Genomic DNA, 16,515 nt, shown 5'->3' with positions numbered 1-16,515 from the left:
ACAGAATTAATCCCTCCCAGCCAGGCCCACGGACAGGGTCGACATTTTGAAATTCTTCATTTTGGAACAAGGGGCCCTACATCCTCATTTTGCACCACGTCCTGCACAGTATGGGGCTGGCCCTGCTCGCAGAACTTTCCCAGGATTGCTGTTTTCAGACATGTCAGTATGCTTCTCCCTTCCCTTCTCTGTTGGCTTCTCTTTTGCTTTTCCTCTTCTGCAGGAACTTACAATTCTGACGCTCCCCTTTGCCTGTCCTTAGTGGCATCAGCTACACTTCCCATCGGTTTGTTTGGCTGGCAGACCTTCTGCCTGTACAGCTTCAACACCCCAGGGCATAGAAGGCGAACAATCCATGTCAGAGTCCTAGAAAACATGGCACTGTCCTTGTGAACGGACTAAAAATTGGAGAATTTTAGAGTGGAAAGGAACCGTGGTGATCTCACTATATAGAGTAAATTTAGTCCTGGAAAGAGGCAGGAAATTTCCCAAGGCTACTTTTGTTTTTTGTTCTTTGTTTTTTTTAAATTTATTTATTTATTCTTGGCTGTGTTGGTTCTTCGTTTCTGTGCGAGGGCTTTCTCTAGTTGCGGCAAGCGGGGTCCACTCTTCATTGCGGTGCGAGGGCCTCTCACTATCGCGGCCTCTCTTGTTGCGGAGCACAGGCTCCAGATGCGCAGGCTCAGTAGTTATGGCTCACGGGCCCAGTTGCTCCGCGGCATGTGGGATCTTCCCAGACCAGGGCTCGAACCTGTGTCCCCTGCATTGGCAGGCAGACTCTCAACCACTGCGCCACCCGGGAAGCCCTACTTTGTTTATTAATATCAGGTTAGGGACATGGCTAGCTCATTCTACAACATCTGTAAACAGGGGTTAACATGGACAATTAGAGTCCCCAAACAGCCCCCAAACTCATGCGAACTCCTGCTTCAGTATTTTCTCTAAGCTTTAATCAACAGCGACATTATTAAAGAGAGGGCTGGAAAGATCATCACTTTCTCCACAACAACTTCCCAAATATTTTCATTCCCTCCCACGCACACTTTATCTTTTACTGGTGAGGATACTTGGTAGTTTAAAAAACAAAAAACCAATAGATGTAAATCGCATGGCCTCTTCATGGCTCCAGCCTACCATCAATGCTAACAACCCAGTAACCTATGGAAAGGAGGAGAATCCGAAGGCTCAAAGAACCCACAAAGTAGATAATTAACACCAGAGAAATCAAGATTTGGCTACATTCCGGTAGCTAAAGTACTAAGGGGCAGGATGAGACATGGTCCTGAAACTTTCTAACAGGTGAGAATGGGTTACAGAATTACCACAGTCTCGCCAATCAGAAGGGACCCTCTTGTCTCAAGGCTGACTTAATTGCCATAATTCAATTAATATGCTTCCACTAATTATATAAGCTTTTAAATGACAGTTCAACGGCAGCACCACTGAGAGTAAGCCAATTTTTTTCATTTTTAACTTAATTTTAAATTAATTATAAGTAAATTACATTGATTTCTTTTTCACATCCTGCCTGCAACTGTTTTGTTGCAGAACTAGCACATAATTTTAAAACTCCTGATCTTATGTAAAAGAGGCATTTAATACCACATGAAATAATGGTAGTATACATAAATATAGAGAAGTAAGCTTTTTCTTTCCTCCTTCCCTCCCTCCCTCCCTCTCTTCCTTCCTTCCTTCCTCCCTCCCTCCTTCCCTTCCTTTTTCTTCATAGATGACAGTTCTAACCAGATGTTAAATGAGATAAGTAGCAGTCACACCAACGGAAAGAACATTTACTTTCCAAATTCTTGACCTAGAAACAGTGTCTTATACATGTCAAGAAATATTTGTTAAGTTAATATCAATATTAATTATTGGATGAGATGCTTTGGGCATGATAGAAAAAAGTTGAAAAGGCATCAAACCCCTGGTCCCCGATCTCAAGAGTATAGACATTCCTTGGAGATAATATGTAAGTATATGAACATAACAGGTCATTCAAAACCTAGCTGGAATTTAAGATACTAAAGGAATGCATAGCATATAGTATATAATAAAAATATAAAAGGAATGCAATGGATACTAAGAGGAACACATAGTATACAGTATAAAAATGGTAAATCAGATTACCTCTTCCACTGAGGAAGATAAGAAGATGGGCTATCAATATAAGTTAGCATATCTACATATGTAGATATGATATGAGACATGAGCTATGAGAGATCTACATATGAGAGTTGACAAATGTAAATTGCCTACTACACACCAGTGGACAGTGGATTTATCACAACTGGAAACATTTCAGCAAAGCAAAGGATGCCATACTAGGATTGGGCAGGTGCTAATTTGCATAGCAGCACAGATTCATTTTTAAAAAATAATTTTTACTGAAGTATAGTTGATTTACAATGTTGTGTTAGTTTCAGGTGTACAGCAAAGTGATTCAGATTACATATATATTATATATATATATATATTCTTTTTTAGATTCCTTTCCCTTATAGGTTATTACAAAATATTGAGTATAGTTCTAGCACATATTCATTTTGAGATACCTTTAGCGGTGACATCCAACAATAGTATATATTCTTTGCACTGAACCATACCCAGTTTTTGTATATTTTCATGATTTTTGATTGAGTAAAAAAATATATAGATATGTCAGAATTTTTATAGATATTTAAGACTCCAAAGTCAGTTAATCACAGAAGAATTAGAAGTAATATTTTTATTTCTTGAAGGTTATTTATTCCACTTTTCTACTTAGCACTTCATTTTATTCAGATCAAAATTTTCTCTTATGTGTTTTCAACTTAATAATGTTACAGGAAGTATGAAAAGTATAGGAAAACTCATATTCCCATTAATGTTATCAGATAAACTGGCTGGTGTCAGTTCAGTTAGTTGAAAAATCAAAAGAGACATTTTAAAATTTAGGTAGCTACCATGCTATGCAGGGTTATGATGGCAAAGGAGACCTTGGCCCGTGGAGATGGGACTAACCCCTAACCACCTTCAGGTCAGACTAACCATCACTTCCTTGTGGAAACTGTCACTTCCTCCCCACCCAGACATGAGGCCTCTAGGTATTGGCTACTTTTCCTTATAGAACATCAAACACTTGAAATTGATTAATTTCAAGCAATCATTGAGTGTTAGCTCTTCCCAATAGGCCATGATCTCCCTGACTGTCAATAGGACCTGTTTGCTCACCACCATATTTCCAGTCTGGCATGTATTCTAAAAAGTCTCCTGTAAACATTCTTAGGGAGTAAGAAAAAGAAGGTAAAGCTCCTTCCTAATTCTGCTAAGGTCCATGTATTCATTGTGCACCTTTCAATTACACCTGATAAACATCCAGCTTGAACTACTTTAAAATTTAAAAGTCAGTAAGGCTTATAGGCCAATAGGTTCTTAAAACCAAAAAAGTATTTGCTAAAATTGAAGGGAGGGGAGGCTGGTAGGCACATGAAGCAATGATGCTCACAGAGTCACCCAGCCTGGTCTGGAAGCAGCAGCGGTGTTTCCACGGTTCTGGATTCTCAACAACAGTAGTCTTGGTATGGATGGCTTTTATTTTATTTATTTAAGAGCCATAGGGATTCATGACAGCTCAAATTACCACTCCTATCTCTATCGACTCTTTCCTGAGGAACAAGTATGCCCGAAGAACAATAGCAATTTTACAAATTAATTCAAAGGGTGCTACCAATATAACTACTTCTGATTGATTGACTTGGAAAATAACGCATATGTCATGTTTTGTTTTGAGGAAGACTGAGAGGGCAGGAGTGGCAATAGGGTTAGGAGCAAAAAGTGTTCTAACTTCATTCTTAAGGATGCTTTATTGCTCCTCTACGTGAAAGCACAGAGTGGCCAGTAATATCTGATTCTTCTGGGGCCCTGGAACTCCCTACTGTTTTCCTGTGTGCTCACAATGTTTTCTCATGCTGAAGCTACTCGTGTAAATCAATCCTGCTTACACAGAGATGTGTATGATGAGACGGATTTTTTTCTTTATGAGTTATACTTTCAGCCCACATGTGGCTGCACATGAAATATCAAATTCTCCCCCCTTTTTCACTTTGCGTGTCGAGTCAGGCCTCTCCTCTGTTTACACAAGGACAGAAGAAAAGTTTGAGGAAGGTAAAAGGGTCGCTGGGCCCATTATCCCAGCAGTCTATGGTTTTCTCTTGCCATCTCCTCTCATCCATCATTGTCCCCCCCAAGAAACTCATCTATATCCCTTGAGATTTGGTTATTTTTCCTACGTAATGCTCCTTTTAGGGAACCTATTTTAAGATCATTATGTTCTCTGCAAAGCACTTTTGCCAGAACTTTCCCGTTGATCCCAATTTTCTGTCTACTCAGATTCTGTTTTCGCTGTTGAGGCCGTGCAGGGAATATTCTTTCTGATTGTGGGGAATGGTACAGTAATCTTACACCATATATATTTTTATACTGAAAGTCATAAGATCTTTATTTTGCATTCCTTAACCATGAGCCGTCATCCATTTCCCATTCTTCACAAGGGCAACTCAGGCAGGCCTGCTTCTCCACCAGAGAGTTCCTGGGAATTGAGTCCTTTTACCTCTCATTTTGGAATAAATGGGGTTATGCTTGTTTGTTTATTTTGGTATAAACGCTTATAATTTCTAGCGCCTCCAACTGTCTAATTCCAGGTATTTCATGCTTCTAACACTGATGTCACAGCTGTTTTCATTAAAAATAAGCCCAGGGCTTGAGAGAGGGCCCAGTTAGGAAACAAGAAATAGAGACACAATTGCCTTAACACTTTGCTGACTTAATGAAGATGGGATGGAGGGATAGAGGTATTCACTGATTCTGGGGACAAAGAATGTCAGCGTCTTTCATCCCTATATTCTGCAGGACACTGTTTCCTGAAGATGTGAAAAACAGTGCTCCATGGTCAAACAACTGGGAAACTACGTGTTCCCAGAACACGTTAGTATATTAAGGGCTCTGATGGTTTCCCATTAAATAAACCTATTTAACCTTGTTTATCTCAGCATCCCCTAAATTTATTTGAGCTTGAAACACTTGTCACAGTTTACCCAGAGGTGACCTGCAGAATGACATTCCTTGGACTACCCAATTAGAAGACAGAGAAATACAATTCTATTATCTTACAACTGATATGCTCTTGGTAGATATTAAAGACATGAATTTAATTTCCTTCTTAAATCATTGCTTCACTGCATCTCTCAGAGACTTGAGCCAAAGGGCTTACTGACTCAGAGGCCGATCTCTGAGGGTAGGTTCTTGGCATCTTGAGTGACATAATGGGCAGGAGAGAGAGGCGTTATAGAGAGGGAAAGGATTTTTTAAAATTCCTTTACCTCCAAGTTGACATATCTGGGGGTTAGGTTTGATGGCCTGGGTAGAATTTTACCTAAGGGACATCCAGGTAGGAAGAAGAGGTGGAGAAGGGAAGTCCAGTCTTCCAGGGCTGCCAGCATTTGGGGGATAATTAGAGAGAGAGGATGAAGGGTGAACTGATCAGGTCTGTTCCAATTTCCCCTCATGAGCCTTTGGACTAGAGGTGAGGGAGAAGACTGGGTAAATATGGAGGGCTCAAGTCCCCGATCCCTACCTAGGAGACATGGGGTTTAGTCTGTGGCGTGGACAGGCAGAGTATCTGAAATGAGTTTTACTGCTCTGCTCTAGGTTTTTGAATGACATAGATGACCCACCAATTCCCATGGTACTCAGATGAACAGAGACTCAGTGAGTCTTCCATGGGGCCAGATAGGTCATGTGGCAGAGGTTTAAAGGGATCCTCAGCATCGAGAGAGCCAGGTTGTGGCTGAGTCGGCCAGGAAGGGCCACGAGAACCTGACCAAGTGAAAGGAGCCAGAACACAAGGTTCGCCACCATTGCCTTCAGCACGTGTCCCAGCAGGAATAGAGGGCAAAACAGGGACGCTGTGTGGTCTATGACCCCCTCCCTGTACCCCCAAAAGATCACATGAGCCCTGCTACCTGCCCCAACCATGCACCTGAGGCCACCGTGTAGAGAATTTGGGGGAAAGCGGCAGAAATAATGAAGACTAAACCACTATTCAGAGAGACTGAGCATTAGTTATAGGGAATATTTACATCTGGGGATTGGACTGAAATTTAAACTGAATTGGGCAGTTAGTTATTTCCTGCCTTTCTACCCATAGGGTGGGGCTTATAAGAAAGGCCAGCTTGATAATAAGCAATATAAAGAGACTACATTTTCTTTGCACATCTGGATTTTGGTGTGATCGAAATTTCAGATATCGCTACTTCCTTTTTCTGTGCGTATATTCACAAAAGCTTATCTCAGGCCACCTAATCCCCAGGTTTTACGTCAAACTGCAGGATTGCCATAGTGCGTCAAAAGCTTATTGTGTGCAACTGTAATATTGGTTTGCTTGGTTGTCTGTCTTATTGCACCATGAGCTACTTCACTGCAGAGGCCTTATTTCATTCATTTCCCCCCAACACATAGAATAACACCTTAATAGAACAGATATTCAATAAGTGTTAGTTGAAATGAATGAATGAGTGAAAGAATGAAAGAAATATGCTCAGCCTCTGCATCTCAGTTGTTTCTCTACGGGGGGGGATCTCACCTGGGTATTCCTTTCTTTTAATTGAAGTATAGTTGATTTACAATGTTGTGTTAATTTCTGCTGTACAGCAAAGTGATTCAGTTTTACATATATATACATTTTTTATATTCTTTTCCATTATGGTTTATCACAGTATATTGAATATAGTTCCCTGTGCTATACAGTAGCCCCTATGTTCATAGCAGCACTACTCACAATAGCCAAGACATGGAAACAACCTAAATGTCCACTGACAGATAAATGGATAAAGAAGATGTGGCACGTATACACAATGGAATACTACTGAGCCATAAAAAAGAACAAAATAATGCCATTTGCAGCAACATGAATGGACTTAGAGATTATCATACTAAGTGAAGTAAGACAGACAGAGAAAGACAAATACCATGTGATCACTTATATGTGGAAACTAAATACAACATAAATGAACCTATCTATAAAACAGAAACAGACTCACAGACAGAGAACAGACTTGTGGTTGCAGGAGGTGGGGTGTGGGAGAGGGGTGGAGTGGGAGTTTGGGGTTAGAAAATGCAAACTATTATATACAGAATGGATAAACCTGGGTATCCTTTATGATTACAGGAAGAAAAATGAGCTTCCTTGGAGAGCTTGGTAGCAGCCATGTTTCTGTATAGGCACAACATCCTTTCTTCTTTTCTTTATCTCTTTCATCTGTTTTCAACGGCTTACTTTCTTTTCCCTTTGCCTTTCTTCCCTGGGAATGCTTTGGAAATGAAGGTGACACTGGCTGGGAGAATGGAGGAGTGGTCTTGTCTGGGAGTGTTCCCAAATCCTCCTGAACTGTGACTGAGGAAGAATCTTAAATTTATATGACAATTTTGGGCTTAAAGGAAAAAGAGAGTCTTCTGTTCATAGTATGATAACCTTGCTAATCTCTAAATGACTTTCCTGTCCCTGCCTTCATCTTGTACCCTCCCCCGCTTCTACCACTGTAATCTCTGTAAGTCAGATACAGGCTGCATGTCTTGTTTATAAGGCTTCTGTACCTCCTCTGTGTTCCCACGAGGCTTTATGGTGACACATTCTGATGGATTGTAATCAAATTTATGCCTATGTTCTCCTTTAGATTGCAATCCCATTCAGAGCTTGCTTTGTCCTCATTATTGCACCTCCATGTTTTACAGTATGGGCATTTAGTATATGTTTGCTAAATGATTAAACTAGATAGCTTATGATTCCTTAAAAGCAGGAAAAAGAAAAACTTACTTTCCAATGCGCATACACCTTTCTATTTCCCGGCTGCTTCATCAAGCCTAGCAGATGTCATAGACTGTCCACCCTTGCCCTCACCACTCCTCTAGCTGAAGAGATGCCTGGGTACTTCAGGGTGTGCCCAGGAGGACAATCAGAAATAAGTCCATTTTTATCTTTTTGCTCTGACTGCTTTTATATGTGCCCTGTCCTGGGAGCCTCCTAGAGTCCCTAAAGATGCAGAACTCCCAAGTTGCTAAATGGCACTGGACTCTCTTCAAGACTCACTGCATTGGAGCTAGGCTGAAACCCAAGAAAGATGGCAACAAGGTTCCCTCTTTTCCGCTTATCCTCTTCCCACAAAAACCGGAAGAGATGAGTGTATTGGTAGCTTTCTCTGTAAAGATGAATCCTTGACCCTTTCTGGGTCTCAGTGCCAAAGGGAAGCTTTCTCTAGACTCCCAACTAGGGACTAAAGATCTATGGGTACTGGTATCATACCTGTGGCTTTCCTTTTCATAATCTTATCATGCTGCATTGCAAGAGCCAGTTGACTTATCTGTTTCTTCCATTAGCCCGAAAGCTCCATGAAGACAAAGATATTCTCTATTTTGTATACTCTTACCATCTGTTTACCTATCATTATATCTGGCATATATTAATAGTAATAATTTAGCAATTATAATAATAATAGTTACAGTGAATACTGTACTTTTTCTGAACCAGACAGTCTTCTAAGTGCTTTACCTATACTAGTTCATTCGCTCCTCACAACAACCCTTTGAGGGAGATACTAGTATCACCCACATTTTATATATGGATAAGCGGAGGCACAAAGAAGCTTAGTAACTTGTCGAAGGCCACCTCGCAAGTAAAGAGTAGAATTGGAATTTCAACCTACAAATCTGGTTCCACAGCTCGTGTGCTTCACCACCAGACCACTCCAGGACACCCACTTGATTACATGGTACTGTACTCTTCGTTGAAACTCTGGGTAATGGGCTCATTTGTGGAAGCAAATGTAGTCAGACTGGCCTGAGGACACCACTTGCAGGGCCCTGAGGGGACGCCCAGCATGGCAGGGAGCACAGAGTTTATGAAAGGAGCAGGGAGTGTGAACAGGACGTAGGAGTAGAGTATAGAAGAGTGGATGGTTCAAGAACCTGAAGGAAAGTCAGGGGCACAATTAGAGGCTGATATAAGTGGGGAGTTTGAAGGAGACTCTAGAGTTAGGTCTACAGGAGATTTTTGAATAAATTTCTACGTGAGGCAGTCTCTAGAATTCCCATACCACCTCTTCTAGAAAACCTTTAGTAAGAATCTACGTTATTTTTTAAATTTGGCTTTCTTTAAGTAAGAGCCCTCACTAAAGCTGAGAGTCTTACTACACAGAGTTGCAGAATTGACTCAGCTTTCATAAGCAGTCTGTGAGGTGTGTGAGTTAATTGCTATAGCCTCAACCTTGTCTTTGCATCTCTTGGGGGAAGAACGAGGAGAAATGGTGATGGTTGGAGCTTGAAACCAGCTGTATTTAGGATTTCTGATCAAGTTCCCTCTTGTTTTGGAGTTTGGGATACATGTATTCACGAAACTGCGAAAGGGAAAGAGGGGAGGAAAGGATGAGATGGTGCGGAAATAAGAATAAGAGAAAGTGAGGGAGGATGTAGGAAAACCCGCGTCTTTGATTTGTATTGTGTGATTTCTGAAACTGCTCCAGCCTCGACATAAATCTACAGGATTTATGTGGCTTCATTAATCACACTTTCTTTTGAAATGGAATTTTCTGCCTCGGAGCCTTTGAACGTTGACGTCCAAATACAATATATTCTTTTAAAATCACCTCTGGATAAAGGCAACACTGTTGGGGTAATTCCCCCAGATTGTAGGCGGAATCTGTTTGGTCCTCAGATCTTGATGATAATATGCTGAAAATAGAACCTCCCTTCAGAGAACAGAAGAATTCTGGTATGATTAGGATACCAGTTGCAGACACCCTGGGCCAGGAATCCGTGGATAGAGAAAAAAAAGGAAAGAAAGAAAGAAAGAAAAAAAAGAGCCCCTTGTCTTTGATGAATAACAACAAGCAGCGCCATCTAGTGGCAACTCATGTTTATCTTGGAGTCGGCTTGACCGTGACCTCCCCGCCTAGCTCTATGCTCATTATCAAACAAGCTGGAAAACAGAAGTTCATCTTTCCGGTGGCAACGTGACGTGAAATCTGATAGCAGGGCTTAGGTGACGACACGAGAGTGTTAAAATTGCTGCCGATCAGAGGTTGCATCCAAGGCATGTTTTTTGGTTTGTTTCGGGGTGGGGGGGTTGACTTTTGAATGCTGGTAAGTCCACAAAAGCAACAGAGAACAAAAATTGTGTTCCTGGGAAGGGATGGAATCCTTCCCTTCACTGTCATCACCCCCGGGAGTCACACCAGATATGCATTCGCCTTATCTAACCCTCATATCCCCCTTGTTTTGCTAATCAACCGAAGCACAAAGGGGTCAGGTGCAAAGTCAAGCTGTCAGAGCAGCAGAGGTGGGATTTGAATCCCCATCTGCCTAGAAAAGCTTTCGCTCTGATTCAGCTTTTGTGGGAATTTTCCTCTGCCAGTCAGTTCCCTGGAAGGCCCACGTTTCCAGGCCTTTGCCACAGATCTTCAGCCTTTCAGGGTGATGTGATTGAGATAAGTCACAACACCTTAGAACAGGCAGGGGCACCAGAAAGGTGTCTCACGCTTCCTCTTGGCTGAGCTACGGAGAGCGGAAACAGCCCGCACGTCATCTCTCAGGGCTGGGATCCTGTGGGTGAATTTGCTGCAGCTGACGGTGGATAAGTGCTCTCTTGCTGCAAGTCACCACCAGCTGCCACTCCTGGGGACACTGCCGCTCCAATGAGCTAGGCCACCTCCTGCCTCCACCTTGGGGATGGCAGCCACAACTCCAGCCATCCTTTCTGCCCCACACCGCTCCCAGAAAGGGAATTCCATCCATTCGGATGTGGTTCTAAGAAACCATTCTCTGTGCAGTAGTGTATTTTTATTGCACAAAAGCAAACTTTACCTTCTTTATAATTAGGGACTAGATAGACGTTGATTTTGAAATAATGAAGTACTCATTTGATTACCAATTTACTTGAGGCTGTTCAACTGATGACTTGATCAGAAAAATAAATGTTAATAATAAATGTTAATTTGTTTTATTTATGAAAGCTCACTAAAGTATGGAATAGAACATAGTGGAATATAAACTCTCTTCAATTCAACAGGTTAATGGTGGAGATTAAGAAAATAGGTCTGGCCTACTATAGGCTCTCTTAGAGAGCAAGAAAGAGGCATTCAGCTAAAGCCATAAGCTTATGGTAATAAAGCAAGCATATGTAGTTCTGAATTTTTAATTTAGTTACTCCATTACAGTTACACAGGTAAAATGTTTTACTTGAGCAAACTCCCTAGGCCATTGCAGCTACACCAACATGAGGGACGTAAAGTAATAGGTTATACAGAGAATTAAGACTTCCTCTTGCTATTTTAGTTGATGCCTAAGAAAAGACGACAAAGGAGGTTTCCTGACTTTTCAATGAGCAAATTATTTTACAATTTGAATAAACAAATCTAAGCGATAACAATGTCATTGATTGGTGAGAGCTATAGCTGCCAAAGCCATGCGATCAAAACAAGGATTCTGTTATACTCTAATGTTTCATCCATAATGTTAAAAAGTTGTCAGGGAGTCTAGTTTGTGAATGACTTACTTTTGCCCTGAAATCCTTTATAGTTGACATTTTGGAGAGACATTTTCTGAAAGATTAGATCAGAGTCACTCTGATTTTCCATCAGTAGGTACTGGCTTTGGTATTAAATGTAGACAATGTGAGCATGGAAGTAACAATGGGGTCTGTTGAGATATCTGTAAAATGCTTTTTAAAAAACTCAAAGCAGATATTGTCTCGAAGTTAATATAATTAAAAATTAGAATTTCCTCTGATAACTCAGGCTATAACATTTCTGAAAACCAACTTGATATGGGTTTTAGAACTAAAACTCAATTTCTTTCAACATCAGCAAGAAGGCAAGATAGGAAAGCCAATGTCAACAAACTCTCTGTTGATGAAAACAACCCCTGATTTTTATGACCCTCGGTCATGGTAACCATGTAAAGAGGGGTGAACCAGGACGGCAAACTTGAATAAAGGTCTGGTCACTTAGTGGACCCTGACTTGTGCTACCCCTGGTTTAGAGTCTACACTATCACTTTTTAAAATGTCTGAAACCATGGCGAGGACCCTGTTTCCTAATGGAAATCTCACTCCAGAGGTTCTACCCATGGCGGCTGGGTGGAGGAGGAGGGCACCATGTAGCCCTGAATGAATAAGAATAAATATTATTTGTTGCAACCCTACTAGGTGCCAGTGTTGCATTTGTACTACGAGCCTCAGTACTAAGTGTTTTTTGTTTATTTGTCTGTACATTCCTCTTTTAATTCATGCATTAACTCCCTCCTCTTTATTTATGTGACTCTGAGAGCTTAGGTAACTTGCCCAAGTTCAAGTAGATTTTTGCCTGCAGAGTCAGAAGACTTTGTGCTCTCTCTTGGCCAGGCTGGGAAAGTAGTCACCAAGGGCAAGAAAGCACCCGCACCCTCTGGGTGGACACAGAGGAGAGAGAACGTGATGCACTCGCTTGTTCAAGCAGTTCCTCCGACTATGTCCCTAAGCTCCAAGTTGAGTCCACGAAATTGTCATATTCTGACACCCTTCACTATCCTCCCCCCAACTGCTTTTCTTTTTTCGCAAGGTAGTAGAGATGTTAATAGTTTGGGAACTGAACTCATGGCTTTGTGGAAATAGACAGCCACCAAATAGTGGGTCTAGGAATGTAATGGGAAAATAGTGAGGTGGTTCCAGGGCTGGCAATTCCCTCACTTTGGGACTGGCCTTAAGACAAGGGAAGGGCACTCTCTGCGCTATATGACTCTGTCCCCGTGGACATAACTGATTGGCCCAGTAATGGACACCTGACCCAAACCAAGCCAATCAGATCTTTCCCCAGGATTTTTTGAACAGTAACTAAGGGGCTTTCCTGCAGGCAACAATGCTGTAAGTGTAAAGATCAGGAATTGCTGCTGGCTGCCATGTTTCCTGCCATGTAGAAGTTAGTTTGAAAATGTAAGGCCAGACACTATAAAAATCTTAGAGGAAAACATAGGCAGACCACTCTATGACATAAATCACAGCAAGATCCTTTTTGACCCAGCTCCTCGAGAAATGGAAATAAAAACACAGATTAAAAAAAAAAAACAAAAACACAGATAAACAAATGGGACCTAATGAAACTTAAAAGCGTTTGCACAGCAAAGGAAACCATAAACAAGACGAAAAGACAACCCTCAGAATGGGAGAAAATATTTGCAAATGACGCAACTGACAAAGGATTAATCTCCAAAATTTACAAGCAGCTCATGCAGCTCAATATCAAAAAAGCAAACAACCCAATCCAAAAATGGGCAGACCTAAATAGACATTTCTCCAAAGAAGATATACAGATTGCCAACAAACACATGAAAGAATGCTCAACATCACTAATCAGAGAAATGCAAATCAAAACTACAATGAGGTATCACCTCACACCACTCAGAATGGCCATCATCAAAAAATCCACAAACAATAAATGCTGGAGAGGGTGTGGAGAAAAGGGAACCCTCTTTGCACTGTTGGTGGGAATGTAAATTGATATAGCCACTGTGGAGAACAGTATGGAGGTTCCTTAAGAAACTAAAAATAGAACTACCATACGACCCAGCAATCCCACTACTGCGTATATACCCTGAGAAAACCATAATTCAAAAAGAGTCATGTACCACAATGTTCACTGCAGCTCTATTTACAATAGCCAGGACATGGAAGAAACCTAAGTGTCCATCAACAGATGAATGGATAAAGAAGATGTGGCACATATATACAATGGAATATTACTCAGCCATAAAAAGAAATGAAATTGAGTTATGTGTAGTGAGGTGGATGGACCTAGAGACTGTCATACAGAGTGAAGTAAGTCAGAAAGAGAAAAGCAAATACCACATGCTAACACATATATATGGAATCTAAAAAAAAAAGGTTCTGAAGAACCTAGGGGCAGGACAGGAATAAAGATGCAGACGTAGAGAATGGACTTGAGGACACGGGGAGGGGGAAGGGTAAGCTGGGACAAAGTGAGAGAGTGGCATGGACATATATACACTACCAAACGTAAAATAGATAGCTAGTGGGAAGCAGCCGCATAGCACAGGGAGATCAGCTCGGTGCTTTGTGACCACCTAGAGGGGTGGGATACGGAGGGTGGGAGGGAGGGAGACGCAAGAGGGAAGAGATATGGGGGCATATGTATAACTGATTCACTTTGTTATAAAGCAGAAACTAACACTCCATTGTAAAGCAATTATACTCCAATAAAGATGTTTAAAAAAAAAAGTAAAACGTAATACCAACCCAGCAGATGTCCACATCAAGCGGCCCACTGTTTTCCCTACTTTCCTTTGTAATGCATTCGGTTTTAGTTTGCCTGGTGAAGCTTATATCAAAATGTGTGAAAATCGCAACGTTGTCCTTTTGGGAAAAACAAAGGAAAGAAATAAAAGTAACCTTGAAGGGGGAAAAAAAAAAGAAGTTAGTTTGAGAGAATAAAGACAACATTCAGAAAGAAATGTGGGATGAGATGGAGAGAGTGTGTCCTGATCATCTTTAATAACCTGGTTCCTATTGTTTCTGAAGCCCCCTTGTACCTGTGCCTGGATCTATGCCTCTCTTTAAATCAGTACATGTTGTGTTTCTGTCACTTGCAACCACTGGATTCTGGCTGACACAATCTCCTTCCTCAAATGATTAATTCATTGCATTTTCAGTCTCCTAACAGAATACAAAAAGTCTTGGGTTGGGCTTATTTTTTAAGCTGTTTTAAATTAAAGAACAATTGCAGTTCAGCTGTCTTCTTAGAAGCATTATTAGTACCAGCCAGCTGAGGAGGTTTTGCAGACTTGAGGCAGAGGCCAGGCGAGGCCCTTTGGAGATGGGAAGGCAGAATTTGTGAGAAATACGGGGCTGAGGGGTGGGATGGGGAGGTTTAGAGAATAAACCACAGGAAGAAGAGACCTCAGAGTGGAAAATGGTTTTGGAAGTGAGTCGTGGAAGAAACAATAAACAGATATATATATATTTTTTTTACTTCATGACAGTCTGAGGCCGATCTTTCTGAGCCCCTAATCAAAGAGAAATGGCTCTTTTTTTTTTTTTTGGAAGAGAGGAGCGATATTCATTGCAATTTTTCTAGAATATTATTTCTAAGAATTCACTGACTCTGGAAGAACTAAATAGAATCTGGTCCTACCCTCAGCATATATTTTTATTTGAAATTGTTTTTAGTGTTACATAAATAACAAACATGAGTTTTTGCTCAGTCATCCATAAAATAGGGCCTACAGGCCTTAAAAAGCACCTTCTAGTGATCCTTCATTTAAAACATGGCGAGCTATAATTTTAGAGCAGTAAACCTCATTATAACATATTTATATTTGACATTTTCAGGCTGTATTGTTCATGTTTTTAAGTCCTGGAGAAAGGCCCATTAAAGCTGTGTTACTCACATTAGTTCAACATTTAGCCATTTATAACACAAACCCCAGTCTTTTGGAAAATGTCATTTAAAAAGTTCCACCATATATGGACATTATTTATTGCTTGAGCCCCATTGTCTACTTATAATATGCCCTTTATCAGACCCAAATGCCCACTTCATAGAATTTTGTTTTGAGCAACAACTGGCTTCCTACATTATCCAATGAGGCAGGAAAGTTAAATTACAGCCAGTTCATATCATAGAAACAAAATGTTTCCTGCAATTACTGATAAGGGACAGTTCATTTTCTCTCTGTCATCCTGAAAAAAACCTCCTAACAACAATTCATGCCTGGTTAAACAGGATTTCCACATCTCCCGCTGACATCTTTCCAAATAATTCAGGGTTGTTATTACTGTACAGCCCTGGCAAGGCTCAAAAGCAAGCAGACTTGACGAGTCTGCTCAAAGCAGAGCTTAAGTAGTTGTAATTAATAATAATTACATGTCCACTACACTCCAGTGTTATCATATTATCCGTCAAGGCAAATAAAATAACCCACATACAACACGCTTGCAACAGGATTCGGGCATTAATGAAGCCACTCTGCGCATGTCATCTCTCTAAAGTTTAAAATATTTGCAGCAGTTTCTGTTTTATTGATTTTTATTATTCTATGCCTGGTTGCAAAATGTTGTTGGATGGACTACAGCTTGGGACCTGCGCAGTTCTCTTCCAAAAGTCTTCTCCCCTCCTGCCGTGACTCGGATTCGAACCGAGGTTGCTGCGGCCACAACGCAGAGTACTAACCACTATACGATCACGGCGAGCTACAAGGGAGCTGAACGCCAGGGTTCCTTTAAGAGCCACTGTGATATTAAAATCTGTGGAAACACTGCCATCTATTGCCTAAAGATGTACATTTTCTTAATACTGGCAAAGAGGAGCAGTGTTTCGGTAATCTCCAGTCATTTAAAGGAACAATAACAAAGTGTCTGAACATGAAACTAATATTGTCTCCTTGGCTGACGGGCGCAATTGTATTACGTAAGATTCACTGGAGTCACCGTCAGGAAAC

General features: G+C 41.0%; 1 non-coding gene across 1 annotated transcript; it reads right to left on the bottom strand.

Moving 5' to 3' along the window:
• Positions 1-16,192: 16,192 nt before the first annotated feature.
• On the bottom strand, positions 16,193-16,264 carry TRNAH-GUG. The gene has a single exon. It is a non-coding gene; the product is annotated as a tRNA-His (tRNA).
• Between the last annotated feature and the right edge of the window lie 251 nt (positions 16,265-16,515).

The sequence above is a fragment of the Balaenoptera musculus genome, chromosome 6, assembly GCF_009873245.2.
Source record: "Balaenoptera musculus isolate JJ_BM4_2016_0621 chromosome 6, mBalMus1.pri.v3, whole genome shotgun sequence".
Taxonomy (NCBI): domain Eukaryota; kingdom Metazoa; phylum Chordata; class Mammalia; order Artiodactyla; family Balaenopteridae; genus Balaenoptera; species Balaenoptera musculus.
Note: the sequence above shows the minus strand (reverse complement) of the source record. Positions and strands in the feature narration are given on the sequence as shown.